Source organism: Perognathus longimembris, chromosome 20 (assembly GCF_023159225.1).
Source record: "Perognathus longimembris pacificus isolate PPM17 chromosome 20, ASM2315922v1, whole genome shotgun sequence".
Classification (NCBI taxonomy): domain Eukaryota; kingdom Metazoa; phylum Chordata; class Mammalia; order Rodentia; family Heteromyidae; genus Perognathus; species Perognathus longimembris.
In genome coordinates this window covers 39990362-40010590 of record NC_063180.1, presented here as the reverse complement: position 1 = coordinate 40010590, position 20229 = coordinate 39990362, and the positions used below count along the sequence as shown (strand labels likewise).

The 20229-nt window shown below is 34.6% G+C and overlaps 1 long non-coding RNA gene, 1 other non-coding gene and 1 pseudogene across 3 annotated transcripts; 1 reads left to right on the top strand and 2 right to left on the bottom strand.

Moving 5' to 3' along the window:
• Positions 1–2399: 2399 nt before the first annotated feature.
• LOC125368469 lies at positions 2400–8935 on the bottom strand. 2 transcript variants are annotated; one of them, XR_007214237.1, is made up of 5 exons: positions 8831–8935; positions 6861–7034; positions 4419–4707; positions 3419–3531; positions 2400–2872 (listed from the first exon to the last, which is right to left on the bottom strand). It is a non-coding gene; the product is annotated as an uncharacterized LOC125368469 (long non-coding RNA). The 2 variants fall into 2 exon arrangements; XR_007214236.1 differs by lacking the exon at positions 8831–8935 and having other exon boundaries at positions 6861–7375.
• A 9455-nt stretch (positions 8936–18390) lies between these two features.
• LOC125368215 lies at positions 18391–18901 on the top strand (annotated as a pseudogene).
• Positions 18902–19731: 830 nt separating this feature from the next.
• On the bottom strand, positions 19732–19798 carry LOC125339155. The gene has a single exon (XR_007208443.1). It is a non-coding gene; the product is annotated as a small nucleolar RNA SNORD64 (small nucleolar RNA).
• Between the last annotated feature and the right edge of the window lie 431 nt (positions 19799–20229).

Here is a 20229-nt window from a genome sequence, read left to right as displayed (position 1 = left end):
ACAGCACTGTACCACTTGAGCCACAACTCAACTTCGAGGTTTTTAGTGTCTAATTGGAGTCTCATGGAATTTCTTGCCCCAGCTGGCTTGGAACAACTATCCACAGATCTCAGCCTCCTCAGTAGCTAGGACATGAGTCACCAGTGCCTGGCTATAGTCAATTTTATTTCAACAAGACAAAGTATAAACTCTCAAAAGAAACATACTAAGACTAAATCCACAATTTTTTTTAAAAGACTACCATGAAAAATCCCCCAAAGGGAATAAAAGCACTAAAACTAGTTGCTTCACAAGAGAAGTCAAGCAAGGATATAATAACTAACAGGAATCTAGTTAAACATTTCTAAATAAAGCATATAAAGAAGCCATCTGAAAACAAATCCAGGCAACATCCCTTGTAAATATTCATGTTAGTACCATGTAATGTCTATTATTAACCCACTATAACAGTATCAAAGTGTTTAGTGGATATAGTTTCAGTTTTCTAAAAGAAAAAATATCTAGAGGTTGAACTGAAAATAGTTCATCTACTGATTTTTAACTCCAAAGACATGAAAACAAAAGACTGTTTTAAATTTTTTTTATGATCTTGTATTCTTTAACTTATATATGGTAATATTCACATGCATATCTGTGGGAGGGTGGGTGGAGGGCACAGAACTCAAGGGAAAAGGGGTGAAAAACTACAGCAGAAGAGCTCACTGAACATTGATGAAAGTGAACTATGTAACTCACGGATGGAGATGGGAGGAATGGGAGAGTGGGGGATCAGATGACACTGTATGGAAGGAAATGTGCTTACTGCCTGATTCATGTAAATGTAACCCCTCTGTATATCACCTCTATAATAACAACAAAGCAAATTTGAGGGGAAAAAGGAACTCTTAAGATAATAAAGGTAAAATAATTTTAAGACAGTAAAAGGTATACATACATATATATACAAATGCATGTATACATACATATGTACACACATATTCCTTGACAAAGTTGGGGGGCTGGGAACATGGCCTAGTGGCAAGAGTGCTTGACTCGTATACATGAAGCCCTGGGTTCGATTTCCCAGCACCACATATATAGAAAATGGCCAGAAGTGGCGCTGTGACTCAAGTGGCAGAGTGCTAGCCTTGAGCAAACAAAAGCCAGGGGCAGTGCTCAGGCCCTGAGTCCAAGGCCCAGGACTGGCAAAAAAAAAAAAAAAAGTTGGGATGAGAACAAATGCTGAGTCACATACACACATACCTTACCATTCTGGGTGAAGGGATTACACATGATAGGATAAGAAAAATAAACATTGCTACTATACATATCTTGCTTTCTTAAATATCATCAAGGAAGTAAAGAGAAATTCAGCTTTCATATTTCCCCAGCTGGTTTGGGCAAGAAATAATATTCAGAGGTGAGGAAATTTAAAATGGCTGCTAAGGGGCATGTTGAAAGAACAACAGAATCAATTTAAAGAGATCTAAGGAGCCAAATTTAGGGATTTGAAGCAAGCCTGGGCAGGAAAGTCTATGACACTTTTACCTCCACTAGATTATGACAAGAATCCAGAAATGGAGCTCTGGCTCAAATGGCAAAGCACTAGCCTTGAGCAAAAGAAGCTCAGGGATAGTGCTCAAGTAGAGTTCAGGCACAAAAAGAAAAAAAAAAGTAAAATTCAATAAAAAATAAAAATAATTGAATCATGTATGACATTAATATAACCACATTAATAAATGCAAAACATGAGACTCAAGTAAAAAATAAAAACAGAAAATAGCTATACTTCAACATAATTATTGTGCAACCAAAAAACAAAAGTAAAAAAAGAACACATATTTCATTTGCAATTCTTAAGAAATGATTACACAATCACAAATAACCTCCTAGGACTAAGTAATAAAGATAATTACTACAAGGAAAATGAAAACAGAAAATAAAGTAACATAAAAGACTAATAAGCAATGAGTAATTTAGCTTAGCATTAACAAAACAAAGCACTATCTACTACTATTCTATCACCAGGAATTAAGAATATACTGTTATCAATTCAGAATTGGGAACTGATTCAAACATCTTATGAACTTAATCCAAGTATTGGAAATTTTACTTAAATCGAGATTTTTGAAAATACTTTGCAAATAACATTGTAAATTGAAAATAAGGCACTTAAAAAGTAAAAATATAGTGGGCAGCTGGTGGCTGGTGGCTGATGCTTGTAACTTTCTCAACTCCAGAGGTACAGATGGAAGGATCACAGTTCAAAGTCAACCTGGACAGCCCTGGCAGGAAAGTTCATGAGAATTTATCTCCAATTAGCCACCAAAAAGCTGCAAGGGGAGATGTGGCTCAAATGGTAGAGCACTATAAAAGCTTAGGGACAGCGCGTAAGCCCTGAGTTCAAGCCCCAGCAACACACACAAAAGAATAAAAAAAAAAATTAAGTCTTTTTAAGAACAACTACATAGTTAACAAACGGGATAAAAATTCAAATAAATTCTGTCCTTTCAACTCTTAAAAAAATAATTCTGAAAATCAGTTTCAAAATCATTCATCAATAACTATAAGACATGCATTTTATTACTTCAAACGTATATATGCACTGTTGATTCCACCACACTGAAGTCATCTGTGAACTAATGTCTCCATAAACCCAGGTATTAAGATTTAGTTTAACAACAACTATCACTAACAGTATTTCCTTCAAAGGCATCCTTTAGGTCTCTTTCCAAAATGAGCTTTCTGAGTCCAGGTTTTTGATCAGCAAGGACCATCCTTTGCCACACATATTAAGTAAGAACTCCCTGAGCATTATGAAAACCCTTTTAAAAAAATTTTGGTGAAGCAATTAGTAGAAAAAAAATGGCCTAAGTTCCCTTTCAGTGATTACCTAAAGAGAAAGTAAGGAAAACAGAAAAAAAAATGCCGATGAGTAAAATGTATAATATTTGAAATACTATTTAAAAAATCTGTTTTGGAATTTTCTACCAATAAAGGTATCAGGCAGTGTTCCTAATTTTACAACTTTCTTGACAAATATTTGCTATTGAATAATTTGTCCATTATTTTCATATTGCTCCCCTCCAGAGCGTTCATATATGCAGAGATTATATGCAGATTAATTCAGGGCAAGAAAAGGACCTCAGTGGTAAAGCAAAGATTGTTCTATTTGAGGATCTTGGTACTATACCCAGAACTTCAAAAAGTCCATTACTTAATTCTTCTGTATGCCAGAAAATTTCAAAGTGGCCCAACTCAACATTTGCATCAACATTTGCACCAACGTTAAATTCCTCTTACTGAGTATGACCCCAAAACAGGAAGAGAAACTTATTTTTGGACCAAGATCAGGATTTGAACCCAGTACCTGATACTTTTACTCACTGGCTACCATTCTACCAACTGGCCATGCCTCCAACACCCAGAAACATCTTACCTATGGTTGATAGTGAAGACATGTAAATTATAAAGGTACTCAACAGGAGTATTCCTGATGATTTTATCAGCTGCACTCAAGTTACCTTCAAATATGGCTTTCATTATGGTCACCTAAAAAACACAATATAGCAGGAGATGGATGTAAACCAAATATAAATAAATTCAGATATCCTTAGGTTGGTCAGGCATAAAAATGTCCCAGCAAGATAGGTAAACCAGCAAATGTGACTGTGCATATAACTTTCAAATTTTCAGTTATTTTTTAATTTGGGTTTAAAAAATATGTATGCATTAAGGATTGCATCCTGGGCCTCACACATCTATACAAAGTGCATTGTCATCAAGTTATAACCCCAGGCCATAATTTGTTTGAAATCCACTGAAAAATTTTTCGGTGACAATATTCAGCACAAACACTGAATCTATTTAAATATTTTCCCTGTTGATTTTTTTTAATTTATACAATCCTTGACAACTACTTAAAATCTGTGAAGCAGAAGTTTAGCCAAAAAAGGCAGCAAACAAGATAGACACTGGTGGCTCCGCAGGTAATTCTAGTTACTCAGGAGGCTGAGATCTGAGAGTCCAGGTTCGAAGTCAGCCCCAGCAGGAAACCCTGTGAGGATCTTATCTCCAATAAACTACTCAGTAAAAGCCAGAAACAGGGCTGTGGCTCAAGTGGTAGAGCATTAGTCTTTAGCAAATTATTTAAGCGAACAGGGGATAAAGCCTAGTAGTACAGCATGTTTTTTAGCATATATAAGGTCCTAAGTATAATCCACAGATCAAAACATTCCCACACTCATACAAACAAACCCATACCCACACAGATATAAATAAAATAGAGCACTTTCAACTTGTCCCAAATAAGATACTACCAACAACTTGTCTACTTAGTAGACACATATGTCTATGCTACTATAAAGATTAAAAATTTCCATAGATTTTTTTAACATATTAATGTTTTACTAACAAAAAATACAACTGTTTTCTCCTACCTGAAATTTCATTATCTCCTTCCTTTCTTGGAGTAATCAACACTCTTTTCTCCTCTGTAAAGTTTTGATGCAAGTTTCTATGTTGAATGCTCTTCACAAAATCTTTCATAAAAGCTGCTAGGAATATAAATTTGGATAACACAACCAAATGTTCCCACGGTGTTGCAGGCAAGGATATAAACAAGCACAAACTTATTGTCTCTTTCACATTTCCATGTTTAAGTGTTCATTTGTAAGTGCTTTTATAAAAATTCAAATGCAGACAGAAGTAGTCTTTCTAATCTCATCTCTACATGAAACACAAAAATCCATATATTTTTTCCAAACAATATTATCACATAAACCATTCATTCCTTCTAGATTTTGTCATGTAACAATTTACAAGGATGCAATGTTTTACTTTTTACCACATTTGTTCACAACTTCAAACGGAACTATGAAAGGACCCATGTTGTAGCAGTGATATAACTATGAAAATGTCATTACTCATGTATAACACTTTGTAACTCAAAACATTTCACTTAGAAAACCTCAAGTAATATTCATATTTCTGTAACAGAAAGTCAATTCATTGTACTCATTGAAAATTCTATAGAATGCATTTTCATGTTGGAATATTTCAGGTACGAATTACATTCATGAGCATACAAAAATAAATAAGCTATAATCTTTAAGCAGCTTCTAACCAATGGTGAGTAATTCAGTTATTTTCGTATTTTTATATCCAAGTAACAAAATTTTCTTCTTTTGAGATCCATAATGGGTAAAACCCTATTAGGCAATTATAACATTTTGGATACTTTATATTATATACTCTCAATTAGATTATCTTAGGTAAATTTCTGATTAAATATTTTATTTTATACACTGATCAATACAAGACAGAAACTTTTAAAGAAGTTTTTCTACTTTAAATATCTGCAAGCTTAGAAATAAAACACAAATGCTGGCAAAGTAGAGCCTACTCACCTACTCAAGATTCTGAGAAGAAAATCAAGAGTATTTCTATGAAATATAAACCGTTCCAAATAAATAGCTAAATGAACTAGATATCAACTGAACAAGCTATGGATGGTGGCATACACTTAAAATACCAGCTATGTGGAAGGCATCTGTATTAGGATTGTGGTAAACAAGTGTGCAAAGGATAACTCTAGCATTCTCAAGTAACAATGATTTTAGCAGCAGTTAATAAAGCACAGCAAAAATAACAATATTTTAGGGATCTAACTCTAACTCTGTAACTCCTTTTACATAGCTTATTTATTTCTAAATATAAAAATACATTTTATGACTTTTGGTTCTTTAATAGTTATTTTTATTATGAGAAATTTAACCAAATAGCATATCTAAACAAATTCCCCCCAAAATCCAACATAAAACACCAGAGGGATAAGACAAAAATCACTAATTACTACTGTTTTGTAAAAAGCATTTGCAAGATTCATCTTCAGTATATTTTTTGTGCCAGTCCTGAGATTGAACTCAAGGCCTGAGTGCTGTCCCTAAACTTTTTTGTTCAAGGCTAGTGCTCTACCACTTGAGCTACAACCCCACTTCTGAATTTTGGTGGTTAACTGGAGATAAAATTCTGGTCTTTCCTGCCTGGGGTGGTTTCAAACCACAATCCTCAGATCTAAGCCTTCTGAGAAGCTAGGATTACAGGTGTAAACCACCAGCACCCATCCTTAACTATGACTTTCGACAATGGAAAAGTTACGAATTTATGCTTTAAAATTCTATGCATCTGGAAAAACTAATTTTTAAAAAAATATTGTATTATTTACAAACTTGTCTTGAATGTTGTCATGCAGGCAAATATATATGATATTAATTCAAAGAGGTAGAACAAAGTGTTTCTTAAAAAATATTTCCTACAATGATTATAAGACTATATATATATATAATACTATATCATCGATAAAATTACCAAATCATGATTATGGCTTTAAATATATGATAAAACGTATTCTACACTAAGCTATGGTTAAAATATAATCCTTTGCTTTGGACGAGAATGCAAACTTGAAAACATCTTCCTTTAAAAACTGTTCCTTTTCCTGAAAATCCAATAAACAGATAAGATACATAAATTTGCATGAACACACAAGCACATGTAATTTATTTTTTAAAAAAACAACAAAACAATGAAATTTAACAATGAGTTATTTATAAAATTATACTCTGTGAGACTCTGTACCATCTAGAAAAACTAGATGTCAAAATTTAAACTTTTGTATTTCACTATTATTTACAAAGTTGTCTTGAATATTGTCATGCAACCAAGGGAACACATACAGAATTTTGTATTGTTCCAAAGAGGTAGTACAAAATCTCATAACATAATGATTTATATTTTAAAAGCTTACAGTATTGAAGACAATAAAGAAATATCTTAGAAAGTTGGAAAATATATAAAGGCCAAATGTTCTATAAATGTACCTGTCATTTTAGTTTAATTTCTTCTGAGTATACAATTCTTACTTGGTAAAATGGCCAACTATTATATGGAAATGAGGTAAATGTTCATTGTCTTATGATTTCTTCTCTATCATCCAGAATATAAATTTTGTATAGCTTCATGAGCGTACTTATGAATGATGTATTAAGTGCCACCTTAATTGCAAAAGACAATATTAAAAATATACATATATATTTACAAAAATTTGTGTATAAATTTTAAGAACGAATTATTCCATTATTTACAAAGTTATATTAGTTTTTGCCAAGAAATAGATGAACATAAAACAACGTGATTTAGAGAACATTTAGAGACTGTAGATACTTCAAGAAAAATGAAATATATCATGAGTCTTAGTGTCTAGGAAGGAAATATAATTGCATGTCTTTTACGAACATATTTCTTTACACTTAAACTATAGCAAACCTATTGTTTCTTTTATTGTGTGCCAGTCCTGGGATTTGAACTCAGGATATGTGCATTGTCCATGAGATTTTTGCTCAAGGTTAGTGCTCTGCCACTTGAACCACTTCTAACTTTTTACTGGTTAACTGAAGATGAGAGTCTATTTCTGCTGGGCTGGTTTCAAACCACAAATCTCAGATATTACCCTCATTATTAGCTAGGATAACAGGCAAGAGCCACCAGCACTCGGCAACTCTAATACTATGAAAGTTTATATACAAATGCCATGTAAATTAAATAATTGTTAGTGAAATGTGCATTTTATCTTTCACAATCGCACCAATGCAATAAAGCCACGAAGGTCTAATAAATAAAAACTAAAAAAGTCTAATAAATAAAAAGGTAGGAGAAAAAAACATTTTTCTAACCTTCTGTTTGTAAACAATCCAGGTATACTTAAAAATGTGAGATCCTACTGAGAAATATCTACGAATGTGTCTTAAAGTGAGCTCAACCCACCTATACTCTTAAAATCATTCTCGTTTCAACTGATTTAACAAGTGATGTTAAATAAAATATGTATAGGGCTGGGGATATAGCCTAGTGGCAAGAGTGCCTGCCTCGGATACACGAGGCCCTAGGTTCGATTCCCCAGAACCACATATACAGAAAACGGCCAGAAGCGGCGCTGTGGCTCAAGTGGCAGAGTGCTAGCCTTGAGCGGGAAGAAGCCAGGGACAGTGCTCAGGCCCTGAGTCCAAGGCCCAGGAGTGGCCAAAAAAAAAATAAAATAAATAAATAAATAAAATATGTATAGACACCGTCTCTACAAAACAAAAACAGAAATGATTCAAGAAGATTATGAATGGAAGCTATAAGGCTAAATACCTAACAATTTGTCCACATTCCTCCCCACCAAAAAATATTTTACACATGTAAAAACATAAGCAAATGCTTATACTACTATATGTAAATCAAAGTTTCTCCCTGAGTAAGGAAGATAGAACATATCAATTGACTAAATACCCTAAAAATTCTAGTCAATTCTAAAGCTTCTAAACATATGAAATGCTCTTCAACATATTGACAAAACAGAATTTTTCACACATATACAAAGATAGTATATGTACAGGTGTCATACTAGAAGATTAACTTCCTCATACATTTTAAATGAAAAATAAATCACAGGGGTTAATACTTCTATACATAAGGGACAGTTTAACTATAGTGTAATATTAAAATAGTGTGTCAAGAAAGTATTTCTACAAATCCTGGAAGCTGGTTACATAAGAAACTTGTTTATTACCCATATAGCCATCATATGATTTACAGAAAACCACTTAACAACTGAATAAACACAGGTAGCATGTTCAATGACAAGATAGTCATTACATTGGAGAAATATAAATTTACACTTTTTGCAAATATGTTAGTTTAGTGTTCTGTGTACTCTGGTAAGTAACTTTACAATCCGCCCCACAACCAAAAATGAAGCAAATAAACTAACAAAACCCACTCTTTAAATCGAACTCACTAAGATGCTTACATCATAGAAAAGCACTGCTTTTATCCATTACTATTCCAAGAAAATATATCTCCAAAAATATGACTGACAATAGACACATGAAAGCTTCATTGACAGAATCCTTGCCTGTAAAATATGACAGAAAAGATTTGCAAATCCAAAGGATCTTCCAAAATGAAATTTATACATACAAATATTGTAATATACTCCCATGTCAGCCAAATAAGCACGATCTAGCATTCCCAGCACATCAAATTAACGTTTCAATCAGTTATTCCTAAGATATAAATAATAATCTGTGTGCAAATATTATAAATCAGAAAATAACATTTGCCTGCATTATTATATACTTAAATAATCATAAAATAGCCTTCAGCAACTCAAAAATGTTCTTATAAATTAATGTTATCTTTTGTAAACACAGGATATATTTTTGAGTGCATATACATCTATATACATAGGCTAAGTAGGTAAGCCATCTATATAAATCCAGGCCTAAATTTTAAAGCACTGCAATTATACTTTATGCTTACTTTATACTCATGTAACAAAATTTCCCATAAGCTACTCAATTACTTACACACAGTTGCTTTAAAAAAGATTGGGGATCCAACATAATATTCACTGTGCTTATTTTGAGAAATTAATATATCATAGCTATGCTTTAAAATCAGTAGGTTCTACAAATAAAATGTCCCAATAACCAGCCCATGATCATAGGCTTGACATGCCACTGCAAACATCCTCTAAACAAAAATGATTCATTATCATTTGAAGTCAAATATCACTGACATATAGAAATGTGTCTTACTAGAGCAAATTGACATCACGGAGATTTTTAGGATCCTACAGAAAACTCCTATTTGTTTAAACACATCTGAAAGCCATAGGAAATCTCAGCAGAAGTTTTCCAATGACATTTCCATGTTATTGTATCTGTCGGAGTAGCACTAACACACTATTCCTCCTTATAACATTTCCTATGACACACACTACACAACATAAAAGGTGAGACCACTGATCTATTAACCAAAAAAACTAAATTTCCCATTCATTTCTATTTGCAAACTATAGTGGTTCCATCTTAACAATTTTAGTTATTTACAACTGTGTTTGCATATATAGCAAATTTGATATGAAAATATTTAACCTCATAATATTTATAGCAAAGTATTACATATGTGTTTTTATATAATATATCCATCATTATTAAAAAGTTTATGTGAGATAACTTGCAGAATCCTTGAGTGGCAATTCAATTTCCCAATGGCAAATACAGTCCACCTTCACACTGGATAATACATGAAATATGTAAATCCTCAATAACCTCATAAGTAAAACCATGTAAAATTGTCTTTGGGAGACCAGTCCCTCAAGGCCCAGTATTCCAAATCTAGCCTGTTATTTCCTATGTCCACAGCTTAATTTTGCCTAATACAGGACAAGTTAGAAATTCCTCTGAGCCATTCCAGAGAATCACATTTGAGAAATTTAATCACCCATTGAATGCAAAGTATCAGCCATCTATCAATAATACATTCTTTTGGTCCATTATATAATGAAGAATAGAAATGCCCACTCAATCTTGAAGGTTATTTATTGTTCATAAATTATGTCTTCAATAATTTCACCATGGAAATCTATCATAAAGATCTATGACAAACATACAACTACCACCCTTAAAAATCCCACTGCATAAGTAACAATTGAGAAAAGGACCCCAGGAAAAGAAACCCATAGTAATAATCTCAAGAAAGTGTTTTTAATATGTATGATTCTGGGCTTCTAATCTTAATGATGCATTAAAACATCTATGTATTTAGCAAGCTCATCATTACCAATTTCCACATTAAAAAATCAAAAGCAATTGTATTTGGCTACTTCATCCATATCTTAACATAGAACATTAGCAATATCTGCATTGTTTTCTACTGCCCTTATCTACTCCAAAAGAAGACCAGAATTAAATTGCTTTCTATAATATAAGACAATTTTCTCTAGGCATCACTTTAGAAATGTTCTAGAAAACTATCACTTATATTTTAGCAACCATTTAAGAAACATAATAGATGCATGTCAAATACCTAGGCATTTGTTTCTTACCAATAAAATTTCAAGAAACATTAAGACACTGAAAACAAAATACAATTAAAGTATCTATTTCATTTAGATTCTTCCAAGATTCAATGAAAAACTCCCATGTTAATTTTCGAACACCTTTATGAAAACACTATTTCCTCAGATATTTAAATAGGTTTCTTAAATTAAGCATGTCAACAAAAGTTACCAATATTTCAAGATTTATAGATGTTTCCCAAGATAATTCTATTTTCAGAAGAAAATAAAATTATTTGTTGCATATTATTCCAAATAAATACATATAAATGAGAATTCATTGTAAATTTTATAAAGATAAGTATTCAACTAAAAGAAAAAAAAAAGGCTTTTGTGTCGTGTGCCGGTGGCTCATGCCTGTAATCCTAACTACTCAGGAGGCTGGAAAGTCCATGAGTCTCCAATCTCCAATTAACCACCAGAAACCCGGAAGTGGGGCTGTGGCTCAAATGGTAGAGCACTAGCCTTGAGCTGAAGAGCTCAGGGGCAGTGAATAGGTCAAAAGTTCAAGCTCCATGACTAAAAAAAAAAAGAAAAGCTTTTCTTGTCAAATGGTCTTTTTGCTAGTAGGTTTCTAAGTAAATACCACAAGTATTTTCCTTCTCTTTCTGTCCACATAGATTTCTACAATTCAGTTGTCCACTTGACTTTATGCAGACTAACTCAAATACTTCAAGTCTTACATAATCAAAATAACTTCAATTCAGTAGTAAGTCTTTATGCACTTGCCAAGCTATGTTTCAAATAGCATTTTTGAGATAAATCTTCAGTGAAAGTATCTCTCATTTTAGAAGAGCAGGAAAATGAATAGAAAATACTTCGAAGTTAGAGAAGTGGCAACAGCTTTCAGTAAGAGCTCTATATCCTGGGGTGAGTGCATACTTGCACAGCAGTACAGATTTTAAATAGTTCTGAAATCTCCAAAAGAATTAGTAATTAAATTGATGCTGAGGCAGTCATTTGAAATGTATCTCCAGCTTATCTGTGTTATACTTACAAAACTACCAAAATTATCCTTGCCAGTTTCTTTTTCCACAAGGATGAAACTGAAGTGATGTAACAAAACATGAATGCAGTCTCCAAAAGTGGGCTTTTCCAGATTTTGATACTGCAGAAGATACTCTATAAACATTACATCATCATGGTCTACTTCTGGTTTTTACTGTTGCTGTTCTTTCCTTTGATTTAGGTGTTATGGGGTTTGAATTCAGAGTTTCACATAGCTAGGCACACATCTCACCTCTTGAAATCTCACATTCTTGAAATTTGCTGATTGCACATTTATGAAGAAAACCAGATAAAGGTTATAGTATCTTCTCATAAGTTAATATGTAGAAGAATAAGTGAAAGAACCTAAACCTACAAGCAAGGGAATCAAGTCCAAAGTTTACAAATTCATTTTAGATGACAAGGCCTTTGGCTGGAGAAGCAGAGCTATAACAGTCTGAGTGTTCAGTCTCTTTATTTGATGCTTGGGTTTCTTTTTCAGCTGTTCTATTAGAGGTAATAATTGACTTGACCTGAGTATATTAATATCCTTCATCATTTCCATAACTAGACAACTACTAATTATAAGGCAAATTTCACAAAGATTCTATGTAAGTACAGTCTTAAAATAATAAATGTATAACCACAGAGAATTACCTTTAGAAACTAGTATACTCATAGGCAATCAAAATAAAGTACATTAAATCCATACTCCCAGTTATGTTTACTGCAGCAATATTCAAAATAGCCAGGATCAACTGAGATGCTGAAAGATTAAGATACTGAGAAAGATTGAAGGATAAAAACATACAATAATATATTGCAAAAACATAAACCTCTGTCATTTGTGGCACATGAAGGTAACCAGTGTATACTACGTTAAGTACAAGCTGGGCACAGTGACTCAAGCCTATAACCCTAGCTTCTTGGCATATAAAGATCAGAGAATCATAGTTGAAATGGGTCTGGGCATAAAACTTTATGAGACTCTATGTCAACCAGTGGCTGAAAGGTGTGGCAAATACCTATTATCCCAGCTATGGGGTACGCACAATGGCTAGTGTATACCTGTCTTCCAAAATAAAGACATTACAAATGTTAGATAATGAAATGTTATTGTCCTGATGAACTAAATATTCATACATGTATTATTATTTATACACGTATCAAGTTAATCATAAAGTACTCCCTAAGTATATAAAACATACTAACAAGAATGTTAATACCAAAAAAAATGGTGCCAGTCCTTGAGATTCAACTCCAGGGTTAAGTACTGACTATCCTGGAGCTTTTGCTCAAGGTGAATGCTCTATCTCTTGAGCAACAACTCCCCTTCTGGCCTTTTGTAGTAAATTGGAAATAAGAGTCTCACAGACTTTCCTGCTTAGGCTGGCTTTGAACCATAATCCTCACATCTCAGCCTCCTGAGTAGCTAGGATTACAGATAGGAGTCACCAGCGTCCAGCTGTTAATGGAAAAATTTTAAAGAAAACATTATATGGATTAAATAAATACAAGCACATAGTATATTTGAATAAATTCTCAGAAATTTATTGATTTTTGAAAATTTTATCATTTTAACCTAAACTTTAATTTAAATTGTTTGAATTTTATCAAATTTAGTGGAATTTAAATTTGGAATTGGTAGTTTATTCACTGTTAGGAAAATAATAATACTAGAATTTAGTCAAATTTAGTTGAATTTGAAACTAGGATATAGCTGATTCATTACTAGATGATAATAAGCTTTTTCCTTCATGAATAAGGACAACTTTCAATATTCACTGGTCATATTCATATATACCAGTAGAGTATATAGGAAGACATTTCATTATGTTGTCCATACCTATACAAAGCAAGTTCAATATTACCACTTTCTTAAATATGAGTAACTTCTTATTCTGTAAGTCTTCTGTCTGGGAACAAGATCATCGGCCAATTTGAAAATCAACTCTCCATACCTGTGAGACAAAACAGTTATAACAAAATCCAAGAGATGCTTTTCCCATTCTTTTTCCTTCAAAAAATATTTACCAAGGTACAAGATTGAGTTTATTGAAGAAGAATGCTAACTTATATTGTTTCTCTAAAGGCTCAAGGTTTTTTATTCCCTGTAGTTCATACCAAATAAGATGAAATCATGTAATCATGTCATCATTTGCAGTGCTGGAGGTACAGCAAAGGAGTTTGTACCTGCCTAGCTGGAACCATCTTCATGTTTTTATACCTGAAAAAGCCAAAGCATTCTAAGATTAATGAGAGCTGCAGTCTATAACTGGGATGATAGGCTCACAGTGACCTCTACACTCCACTACTCCCAGCTCACTTGGATGCAAACAATGTTGCCCTGGGATGCATCAAGGGCAGACATCAGAACCTGAGATTAGGAAATGCTCTTGTCAATATTTGCTCACACTCTCCCCACTTCAAGAGTCCCATTTGTAAGCCTCAGTGGCGAGGCTATAGCACTAATTTCATTGAACCTTCTGTGGCTGAACTAGGAGTCAATAATTTTACTACTGCTTCCTGTACACCCAGTAGACTTATCATCATAGTAATCACTGATCAAGACACTTGATCCAGCCTGCCACTTTCAGGGGAAGCATATAGGTTATCAAAGGTTCTCACCCACCATTTAACTACTGCAGTAGAACAAGAAACCCAGCTGTCAAGATAACAAGTCCAAATCTACTCTGTCACCATGTACTAGGAAGCCCCATATTATTTATGTTAAGTAGTAGTCCTCCTTCCTTTATCAGACTATGCAATTTCTATCTACTAAAGCCTCATTGAGATTGGTCTTATACTAAGATTTAGACTCGGCAAAATGTAATAACAAGCCATCCAGGTTACTCAGATGCACATAAAAATCTAAGAACCACCAATATAACTGTTGCTTAGGAATGTATAGCCCTTTTCTCATTCTAATAACTATACAAGAACTAACAATGAATTAGTAAATCTTACTAATCACAATAATCTTAACCTATAAGCTGTCACCCTCAAGATAGGATACAGAAACAAACAGAAAAATTAGGGGAATAGTACAAGTGATAAGAGTGTTTACCTAGCAAACATAAGGCACCCTGGTTTCAACTCCAATACAATAAGCAAAGGAAGCTACCACAGAAACACTGGAATGCACATCATCCTCCCAAAAGGCCCTTGCCAAAGGATCCCAGACTTCCCTACCCCACTTTGTCCTCTTGTCAGGAGGAAGTAGCAAGAGCAGAAATCACCCCTATTTTCTAACAGCACTTAGGGTTTCCATCCAAGAGGGGAACTTAAGGAAAAGAAAAAGAAACTGTTAAGTAAAGAGAGATAAAAACTGGCAGACAAAACATGTGTTAGATAACTTGTGGCCTATCATGGAATTTCTTCCAATAACGGAATGGGTGCTCTACAAATCAAGAGATCTTGGGCACACATACACAAGCCCTCAAGAAATCAGTGAAAAGCCTAAAGACATAGGGAAGGGCCCTATACTGAAAAAACTACCCTCTGTGAGCGTTACATTGGACTCCCTGTTGGAACCACTCTTTATTTCCCCTTTGCAGCCTCCCTTTCATTCTCAAACAAACTTGTTCTATCTTCAAAAAAAGAAACAAAAACACAACAAAACCTGAGCAGGGTGCCGGTGACTCTTGCCTGTAATCCTAGCTACTGAGATCTGAGGATCTTGGTTTGAAGCTATTCGAGGAAGAAAATACCACATGAGAGTCTTATCTCCAATTAATCACTCACTGTGGCTCAAAATGGTAGAGCACTAGCCTTGAGCAAAAAAGCTCATAGTGCTCAGGCACTGAGATCAAGCACCACAAAAAAAAAAAAAAAACTGGGATAAAGGGGAGAAGACTTGCCTACCCACTAAGAAGACTGAGATTTGAGGATCTCGATTTGAAACCATCCTGAGGAGGATACTCAGCGAGAATCTCATCTCCTATTAACCACCAAAAAGCTGAACTGGAGCTATAGCTCAAGCATAGAGTGCTAACCTTGAGCAAAAAAGATGAGGGACAGCAAGCACCTAGGCAGGACCAGCAAGAGGAAAAAAAAAACAAACAAAAGCAAAAAAAAATGGTCGAATCTCTATAGGAAAGCCAAAATTGGCATGGAAACGATAATTCTCACCTCCAACCCACCACCACTGTTCCATAACACAAATCATACAAGTTTTCTTACACGCAAAAGGTGTAAGATATCACTATCATTGATTAAAGACATCGTAAACTTGATTGTTTACTTTCCTCAACGCATTCAACAATTTATTGCTAATTCATTCCTCTGAGTACTTGCACCAAACTACATTAGCATAACTTAGCATCAATGGACCAAAGAATTCATTTCCCAGGGATGAAAATCACCATGAGGTTCTTTCAACCACATCATCATCAAACTAATCATTCCATACCCAGAAAGAACAAAAAGACTCATCCCTTCTAGTGATTATTATTTACAAGAGTTATTTAAACCACATGTGGGCTGGGAATATGGCCTAGTGGCAAGAGTGCTTGCCTCCCATACATGAAGCCCTGGGATCGATTTCCCCAGAACCACATATATAGAAAATGGCCAGAAGTGGTGCTGTGGCTCAAGTGGCAGAGTGCTAGCCTTGAGCAAAAAGAAGCCAGGGACAGTCCTCAGGCCCTGAGTCCAAGGCCCAGGACTGGCAAAAAAATAAAAATAATAATAAACCACATGTAAAGAATTTCTGCCCAAGTCATTCGAATGTAGCTGAACCATGAACTATCACTGGATCATCTAGGTCTGACCAAGCACCACAAAGTCAAAGAAGCCATACAAAGAGTACCCCTCAAAAGACCAAACACTCATGCCTTCTCTTTCTTACTCTTCTAAACTAATTCAGTAACTAACAAAATTTATTCCAATTAGTGAGGACTGAACACTACAAAAAAAAAAACTCTGGGAAGTGGAGCTCACTGGCCAAGGTTGAAGGTGAACCATTTAACTTGTAGGAGGAGACGGGAGGGAGGGACTGGGAAAGAGTAAAGGAAGAGAAGACACTGCAAAATGCAAAATGAAATGTACTTATTACCTGACCATGTAAATTGTAATCAGTCTGTATATCATTTTTTTTAATCTGTGAAGATGTGAATATGTTAACAGTTCTTTTACAGTACTGAGGTTTTGAACTCAGGGCCCATATGTACTAGGCAGGTATTCTACTACTTGAGCCATATTCCTGACCCTTTCATACTAACATTTCCAAGAGGAAATAATGAAAAATAAAGTAGAAAAAGACAAGATTTCTTTGAACCCCAATGGTTTCATGACATACATACCAGTCAGTGACTTGGCATATGGGCACATACAGTACTAACACCTACATTGTTAATTACTAAATGACACTAAAATCTAAAGTTGGTAAATTCTTAATATATACAACTGTCCATAGCATATTCTTTTAAGCAAATTTTAGAAATGAGCTAATGAAATGAAGTCAGATTTTTAGAAATAAAGTATACAAGCATCTAATCATAGAATGCTAACAGATAGCAAGTCCTGTCAGGAACAAAAGCTATAGGATGGTGAGATAATAGACATGATTCAAAGAATGTGAGGGAAGCCATCTAAGTGGCTTATATCTGTAATTTACTCAGGAGACTAAAAATCTGGGAGACTGATATTCAAAGCTAGCCTAGGCAAAAAGTAAATGAGAATACATCTCAAAAGTAATCAGCAAAATCAGCAGGAATGGAAGCATGGCTCAAGTGGAAGATTTACAGTGGAGAAAGAAAACCATGTAAGCCGAGTGAGCACAAGGCCCTAAGTTCAAACCCAAGTGAACCAAACCTGAAAAGCATGATACTTAATAAATCATTTCTCAAAGTTAGCAACAATTACAAAATGTGAATCCATTACCATAACTGTATCAAAACTTCTAATAATCCAGCTTTGCCAGAAAATTACTAATAAGGACTTAGAGTAATACTTTTGAGTGAAACTTTAGCATTTGTATAAAAATATAGATTACATCATATCTTAGACTGAAGCAATATCTCAGCAATAAAGTACAAATTTCTCATTTATGAACTAAATGAAGAAACATTATCAGTGATCAGAAACATTCTAATAAACTCTTAACGAGATTGTTAAGTGGGTGAGGCTATTTGTAGAGGGGGGGATGCCTAGTAGCTTCCAAGTCTCCACTCTCTATCAATTGAAATTCATAATAGGTAAAAAGAACAATTAAGCTGGGTGCGGAGAGCTCAAGCCTGTAATCTTAGTAGACTAAGATCTAAAAATCAAGATTCAAAGCCAGCCTGGGCAAGGTCCAATTAAAACTTACCAAATAAATAAATAAACAAACAAACAAACAAACAAACCAGAAGTGGCCCTGTGGCTCAAAGTAGCAGAACAGTAGCACTGAGAAAAAAGAAGAAGAAAGCTCAGAGACAGCTCCCAGGCCCTGAGTTCAAGTCCCATAAGCAACAAGAAGAAACAGCCAGCCACTGGCCCTGGTCTCTCTGATATTCTCCCATTTTTTGGCAACATGGCAACTAATGATGCTGTTTTGAAAAGACTGGAGCAGAAGGGTGCAGAAGCAGATAAAATCACTGAATATCTTAAGCAGCAAGATTCTCTTCTTAAGGAGAAAGCAATTTTACATGCAATTTTGAAAGAAGAGAAAAAAACTTAACAAGAGATAATTCAAACAGAAACTCAAAATGGAGTGAAACAAATACCACTCCCATCTATTGTTCTGCTCCAAGCTAATTCTCCAGCTTCTGAAAATGTGATTGTCTACACTAGTAACCATCTCTTCTGGTCGTACAAAACAGGTCAAAGGAAAGGGAGAAGAGAAGATGATTAAGGAGATATTTGGTAAGAAGGGAGAGGAGAAAAAAACAGTAAACATTAGCAGGAAGTGATGATTCTAAACCAATAGATGTGTCCCATCTGGACCGTCGAATTGCTGGCATTCTTACTGCCAAAAACCACCCTGATGCTGACTCTTTATATGTATAAGAAGAGGTAGATATTGGAGAACCAGCCCCAAGAACAGTTGTCAGTGGGCTGATGAATTGCATTCCCCTTGAACAGATGTAAAATCTGAGGATGATTTTACCTTGTTATCTCAAACCTGCAAGGGTGGGAGAGGTACTATCTCAAGCAATGGTGATGTGTGTGAGTTCACCAGAAATACAAATTTTGGCTCCTCCAAATGGATCTATTCCTGGAGATAGAATTACTTTTGATGCTTTCCCTGGAGAGCCTGACAAGGAGCTGAACCCTAAGATTTGGGAGCAGATCCAGCCTGATCTATACACAAATAATGTGTGTGACCACCTACAAGGGGCACCCATTTGAGATGAAAAGGAAGAGTGTGTGTAGGGCTCAAACTATGACCAACAGCAGAATCAAATATGTATTACTGAAATACATTGGAGAAAACTTTAAAAATAAAAAGGAATATATTTGTCATTTAAAATCAAACAAACAAAAACAGTAAAGTTTGATTCTTTACAAAAGGCAAGTACAATGTTTTAGAAAAAGCTATCATTGGAGGATAGATGGTTTGAAGAGAAAATTGTCAAGAAAGTCTCCACAAGACACAATTTCCAATTAGCAAGCAAAACAGAAGGGTTGGGTGTGTGGTTCAGTGTAAGAGTGCCAGTCATGAGCAAACAAAGAAATATAAGGCCCATGAGTTCAAGTCTAGCATAATTATGGTTAAAAAAAAAAAACGTATTCCATTCTACTTAGTCTGAAAAGTATTGAAGAGAAAAACCTTGTGAAACTGAGTGTAGGAAAATACGTTTGCAATCATTGCCACTTTAGTCACTGACACTTAGGCTAGACTTCAGAGTAATCACATTGAGCCTCACCATATAACGCTCAGTAAATATAGCTCATCATAAATCCAGCCAAGGTCTTCCACAAGGTATGTCTCAACAAAAGGGGATGTAAGATGGGCATGGTGGTGCCTGCTTATAATCCCAGCACTCGGGAGGCTGAGGCAGGAAGATCATGAGCTTAAGGCGAGTCAAGGTAACATAGCTATGCCTTGTCTAAATAGAAGCAATCAAATAAAAAACATCATCAATAACAACAACAAAAATGTATGTAATAGCACACCTCTAATCTCACTATAGAAGAAATGGGAGAAAAGGATAGAAAATTTAGAACTATACAGACTTCTTTTCTCAAAAAAACAAAACCTAGAGTGTAAGAGAATGGCAGAAGACTTGCCTTGCCTATATCGAGTTCTAGATTTGATCCTTGGCACTTGGGGAAAGAAAAAGGATGATGGGACTAAGGAGGGAACCAGTTCATTCCTAAGTACCTAAATAAAT